Source organism: Suricata suricatta, chromosome 11 (assembly GCF_006229205.1).
Source record: "Suricata suricatta isolate VVHF042 chromosome 11, meerkat_22Aug2017_6uvM2_HiC, whole genome shotgun sequence".
Taxonomy (NCBI): domain Eukaryota; kingdom Metazoa; phylum Chordata; class Mammalia; order Carnivora; family Herpestidae; genus Suricata; species Suricata suricatta.
Window position 1 is genome coordinate 7,542,054 of NC_043710.1, and position 6,000 is coordinate 7,548,053.

A 6,000-nucleotide genomic window follows, 5' to 3' on the forward strand; every position below is an offset into this window, starting at 1 on the left:
TGCCTCTGTCTCTTTCTGTCTTTGTTTCTCTTTGCCTCTGTCTTTCTATCTCTGTCTCTGCATTTGACTCTGTCTCTGCCTTTGTATCTGACTCTGTCCCTCTCAGCCTCTGTCACTCTGTGTCTGCCTCTGTCTCTACATCTGTCTTTCTCTGCCTCTGTCTCTCCCTCTCGATATCTATGCCTGTCTTCTGTCTCTGTGTCTCTGTAGCTCTGTCTCTTTCTGGCTCTGTCCTCGGTTGCCCGCTTGCTCTTCCTGCCCTTTCTCTGTCTCTCCCAGAGGCACAGCGTGTCTTGCCCGCTCCCCATTTCTCCCTTCTGTGCACCTGCGCTCCGTTTCTGGTCCTCTCTCACTCTCTCTGTGTTCTCTCCCTGCTCGCTGGCTCCCCTCTGCTCGGAGCCCAGCTGGCCTGGGCACTCGCACAGCCGAGAAGCATCGACTTCTGCCCCGTAGCTACCCAGGGCCATGGCCAAAGTGCAGCGGGCACAGGGGCCGGACAGGGTGCCTCTGTGGCCCTCCCTGACAGGGACCCCAAGGGCTGAACACCCTGTGCCCAGGCTTGTCTGGGGTCCCACTGTGTCCCAGGCTGGAGAGCTAGGGGCAGGCTCTGTGGGAAGTGGGCGGGGGGTGGGGGAGCACTGACCTGAGCGGAGCAGACAGGGTAGGAGCACCCGACAGGGGAGAGCAAAGGGCCCTCCCACCCCCCACGCACCCCCAGAGCCCTCCCAGACCTGCCCCTGCTCAGATTTCCCGCTGGGATGGCATCAGTTCTAGCTTCTTCCACCCGTCCTGCAGATGCAGCCCTCTCTCCCTCCCACCCCCAACCCCTGCCCCAGCACTGCCTGCGCCCTCCTCTCCCAGCCTCCCGGAGCCAGGCTTGCTCATCGCTGGGGCTCTGCCCAGATGCCACCTCCTGAGGGCCGCCCGCATGCATCTCCTTCCCCTCTTGTCCTGCTCCGTTCCCTCCCACTTCCGGGCTGGCAGAGCCCCGGGCCCCTCCCTGCAAAGAGCCCGCCCCCAGGGCCCTGCCCCCAGTTGGGCGGGTGGCAGAGACCCAGAGGCCAGTCATCTAAGGTGGAGGCTGGAGGGAGCCCCAGTCTTGCTCGGGGCGGGGGGGATTTTACTTCATGGACGCACGAGAGCCATGAGAGGTTTTATGAGCAAGAGTGACGTGTCCTCCCCAAGACAGCGTCCCAGGCCTCCCTGCCGTCACCAGATGGTGATGGTGTGAACAGCAGTGGCTACACCGAGCTCTCAGGGCGCCGATCCCGACACCCTCACCACAGCGCTATGGGGTGCGCCGGTACCATCTCCATTCTGCAGATAAAGAAACTGAGGCACCAAGTCCCCGGAGCGAACTGTGCTCCCCACCCCTACCCTGGCACAGGCCCTCTCTGGGAGGAGGGACAAGGGGACCCGGCCCCCCACAGGGACGCCAGCGGAGGCCGCCCCCAGCGGGCAGGATGCCGCCAAGCCCCTGCGTGCAGCGGCTGTGGGGATTTTTAATAACGGGAGTGCGTTTTGCATGATGGATGAGGCGGCGCCGCTGTGTACGTAATGAAGGCCTAATGTTTTCAAATCCCCATTTAAAGAGCCGATCTCACCCCGTAATGAATTTCACGTCACAGGCTGGAGCTGTTGTCCATCCATCTTCTCCCCGGGGTGCCCACCTGCCTTGGCACCTCGAGGGTGGGGTCTGGCGACCGTGGGCTCTGCCTCCCCCACCTGGCCGGGCCCAAACCTATCACAGAGTTCGTGGCTGACATGGGTTTGTTGATTGAATGAGAGACTGGGAGGGTGTGGGCAGAAGCCAGAGGTGGTTCCTGCTGCAAGGGGGCTTCCGAGTGGGGTTGTGGCTTCCGAGGCTCCGTGGGGCCTGGGAGGGGAATGGAGGCCAGAGGTGCAGTGTGGAAGGTGGGGGGCTCAAGGCGCCCCCGGGGTTCATCCTTTATCCAGGCCTTAGGGTGGAGCTCGTCCTCCACAGGGTTCCAGGTTTGCAGGCAAACAGGAAGCTTGGGCGTCTGCCCCTGACCCAGCTGGAGTCCTCTCAGGGCCTCAGTTTCCCCATGCGCCCCTGTCAGCCCTGGTGTTCGCTATCTCTGTGCAGACCCCTGGGGCCTGGATGGCAGCTGCAGGTGACATGGGGTGGCTGGACCGGTGGCTTCTCCTCAGGCTGGGCTGCCAGGCCCCGGGACCTGCCGGGTCAGATGTCTGGGTGGGGAGTGGTCCCAGGGCCCAGGCCAGGGCCCTTCCTGCCCTCTCCCAGCCCCCTCAGGCCTCAAGCTCACACCCCTGCAGCCCCAGCCCGCCCTGGCCCTGCCTGGGGCTTTCTCGGTGATATCTCCGCCCTGCAGGTGTCAGTCCCTCAGGCCCCAAGAGCCTGAGAGGCCGAGGAACCCTTCTGCCTACAGAGTCGGGGAGCAGGCCTTGGTCTCCCCATCTCAAACAGGTGGCACGGGTGACAGAGTGATAAAGTGCAGGGCACTTTGGTGCAGTCTCTCACTGAACGAAGGCTCATGCCGAATGGGGAGGGAGAGGCTGTTCCGGACCTTGTAGAGATGAGGAAATCGAGGCGCAGAGAGGTGGTGAGTTGCCCAAAGCCACCAGCAAGCTTGTAGGCAGGATTTCTGGAAAAAGAAACCCCAGGAGGGAGCACCTAGGGGGCCAGGCCCACGGGGCAGCGGAGGGGAATCGGGGAGCGGGGGCTGGTCCCAGGCCAGTCATGGTCTCTTGCCCTCTGGCAGGGACACTGCCGCCCCCCTGTCCCCCAGGCCACAGGCATCCTCATGTTCCTGTAAATAATTAATTAGCCCCTGCTTGCTTGTTTGTTTAGCATGAGGAATGCTCCCCCACTGAGACGCATTTATTGCTGAATAAATTTAAATATCTAATCTTCCCTTCATGAATATTACAGCACCCCAAATAGCGGCCAACAGATCCTAAGCGCCTTGGCAAATGGCCCCCACAGGAGCATGCCTGCCACCCGCCTCTGCGGGCCCCTGCCCCCTCGCTCTCCACCCCCCGACCTCTGGGGAAGGGGCTGGGTGCAAGCTGAGGCCCCCGGGCACCCCCATGCCCATGCGGAGGCCACACTGGGGGCAGGAGGGCAGGGCCGGCTGGGCTTTCCTGGGGGAACAGCCTGGGACAGGGTGGAAGGGCAGGGCGAGGACAGGCAGGGCCCCCAGGCGGCGGCGGCATCTGAGGAGCTTAGGCAGGAGATGGAAGAGGCAGGCGGAAGGTGGAGAGGGTCCCCAGGACAGCTGCGTGGGGGTGGCTGACCGGTCACACGAGGTGAGGGACCCCAGGCCACTCAGCAACCACCAGGGACCCCAAAGTCCCTCTAGGTGGGGGCAGTGTGTGGATGTGAGAGGGGCCAGGAGCCCTGCTGCAGTGGAGAGGGGAGTCCAGGCCAGGCCACAGAATGAGTTTGGAGTTTGGCCAAGGAGGGCAGGGAAGGGGCAAGCCAGGGTGGGAGGGAAGGTTTGGGAGGGGGGAGAGAGACACAGGCCTCTGTGGTCCTAGAGGAAGTAGGGCAGTCCAGCTGTGTGACGCTGGGCAAGTGTCTCACCCACTCTGTGCCTCAATTTCTTCAATAAGGGAGGAAAAATAGGACCTGCTAGGGTGGCTGTGAGGACCAACAAGTGTGTGTGTGTGTGTGTGTGTGTGCGTGCGTGCGTGCGTGCGTGCGCGCGCGCGCAGGCGCGCCCGCACAGCTCAGGTCCTGGCAGGGGCTCCAGGAGAGGCTGGAACTCAGGAGCCAGACCCAGAGGCTTGCAGGGGCTGAGGGAGGAGGCGGAGCGGCCCTTAGGGCAGTCTTGTGGGGCAGCCTTGGTTTGAGACCTGGCAGAGAGACATCGAAGGAACCTCCCCCTCCCCTTCCATGGGTCAGTCTCCCCAAGAGGGACCCCAGGTCTTCTGCCGACTTGGAACAGGGGTTGAGTTAGAGGCCTGAGGTTTGTCTGCATGTGGCCCAAGGTCCCAGAGAGGGGATGGAGGGTCCACTGGTATGCACTGGGATCACCACCCCCCCACCAGCCAGCCCCAGGCTCAGGTGGAGAGAGGGGAGGAGGGGACAGTTCCCTTGGATGAGACCCAGGAAGCCGCCTCCTGCAGTCTCCAGGGTTCAGCTTGGCCCAACGTTAGAGCCAGGACAGGGCCTAGGAAGCAGAGCCCGGGGAGAAGGTGGGGGGTGGGCTGCGACTCACATGGGGACACAGCGCATGAGTGACCCTCTGGGCCTCTGGGTAGGGACAGCAGGTCCCCTCTGGCACTCAGAGATGGTAGAATTGGTGTGTGGACAGGGAGGGGGCAAGGGGGCGTGCTCTGGCTTGTTGGGGAGAGGGCGGGGCAGGCATGGGGCCCAGGGCCCGCCCCTCATCTCTGTCCTGGGGAAATTGATCCCTTAGGCCCTTACATGGCCGTCACCCAGCCCTGGCTGTGATGCAACTGGGGGCGCTCCAGCCCAAGGCTTCTGCCAGCCCCCCTCCCCCTAATACCCCCAGGTCAGCCCCCAAGGCCTGGCTGCAGGCCCATCCACCTCTGCAGGAAACATTAAGTCCCTGAAACGCACATCTTGCTGAGCTTCACTTCCGCACGGCCTTCCCAGCAGGCCAAGGTCCCCTGCAGGGTGGACAGTGCCAGGGCACAGCCCACACCATTAGAGCATGCCCAGAGGCCCCCCAGGGAGAGCCTGTGGGGCATTACCCCCATAGGCCCTGAAAACCCTAACACTCGCCTGGACAGCTGCTGACAGAGCTGGGCCTTGAACTTGGGGCTGCCCAGCCCAAGCCCCTGCACTTTGCTGGGTGGGCAGCCAGCCCCTCACCCACACGACACACTGCACGTGGACGCTGGGCAGGGCCCTGAGCGGTACCTGGACAGGTAGCTCAGGGGCCCCTCCCCTTCGCCACAGTTGCCCTTACCCCTCCCCCCCACCCCACCCCACCCCACCCCACCCCACCCCACCCCTGGAGGCTCTGGGAAATCGTCTGGTGCCTGCTTTAAGTGAAGTCACAAAATTAGGCTTAATTGGGCCCCACAGGGCACAAAAGAAAAGCGAAGAAGGGGGGGGTGGCCCAGCTGGTGTCCCTGGACCTCTGCCAAGACATTGGGGGTGGGGTGGATGTGATGAAGGCCGAAGGGCCTCGGTTTGCGCATCTGCAAAATGGAGAAATGAGGGTTCTTTCCTGCTGCTGGGCATCGTGGGCACCGGCAGCTGCTGCCAAGGAGCTCCTGGCACAGGCCTGGGGTGCCACCCAAGCTAGGGAACTGCCAGAGGCGGGTCACGTTCTCCTGGCCAGGACACAAACCCCTCCCCTGAGGAGGGGTCGCTGTCCCCATTGTCCGCCGGTCTCCAACAAGACTTGCTGGTGTGCCCCACTGGCACAGGCGACAAGAGCCGAGCCCCGCCTTTCCCACCAGGGCCACTGACGCTGTGGCACCGGGGTAAGCGTCTCCTCTGCTCCTCCCTCTGCGCCCGACTTGTTTATCTGGACCCGCGTCCCCAGGGTCGCCGCCGAGGCCCCGGAGCCGCGCTCAGATAAACAAGCCCAGGCCCGCCGCAATTAAGCCGGATGCGCTAACGAGGCGGCTCGCTAACGAGCAGGGGCGCGCACCCGGAGCCACCTGCGCGGCCCGGGTCCACGGCCCCGTCTGCCTCCGCGCGCGGCTCAAGGAAGGGGCTGGAGACGCAGACTCGAGGCCCGGACTGCACTTGTAACTAGGTGACCCCAGTTTCATCATCTGTCAAGTGGGTCCTAGAGTTTGCCGCGGCCGGGAGGGGCCTCGCCTTGGGATCCGGTGCGCGGTGCCAGTCGGCGCTCCTGGGATCCTCGAGCCGAAGCGGTCACCGGTCCGGCCCAAAACCGAGCGACCTTCCCCCTCGGCCGCGCTAGGGTGGCGGCTTCTGCGCCGCGGGCCCCGCGTTCCCGAGCCGCTCCGGCCTGGGGAGGCTCCAGCCCGGGCCGCGCACCTGCCGCGCGGCCAGGGACCTGCAGGGCG

The 6,000-nt window shown here is 64.1% G+C and overlaps 1 protein-coding gene across 2 annotated transcripts in view; it reads left to right on the forward strand.

Annotated features, from left to right (window-relative positions):
• The window catches only part of MACROD1 (mono-ADP ribosylhydrolase 1), a 142,744-nt gene that overhangs the window by 134,550 nt on the left and 2,194 nt on the right, over window positions 1-6,000 (forward strand). The window lies entirely within an intron of this gene.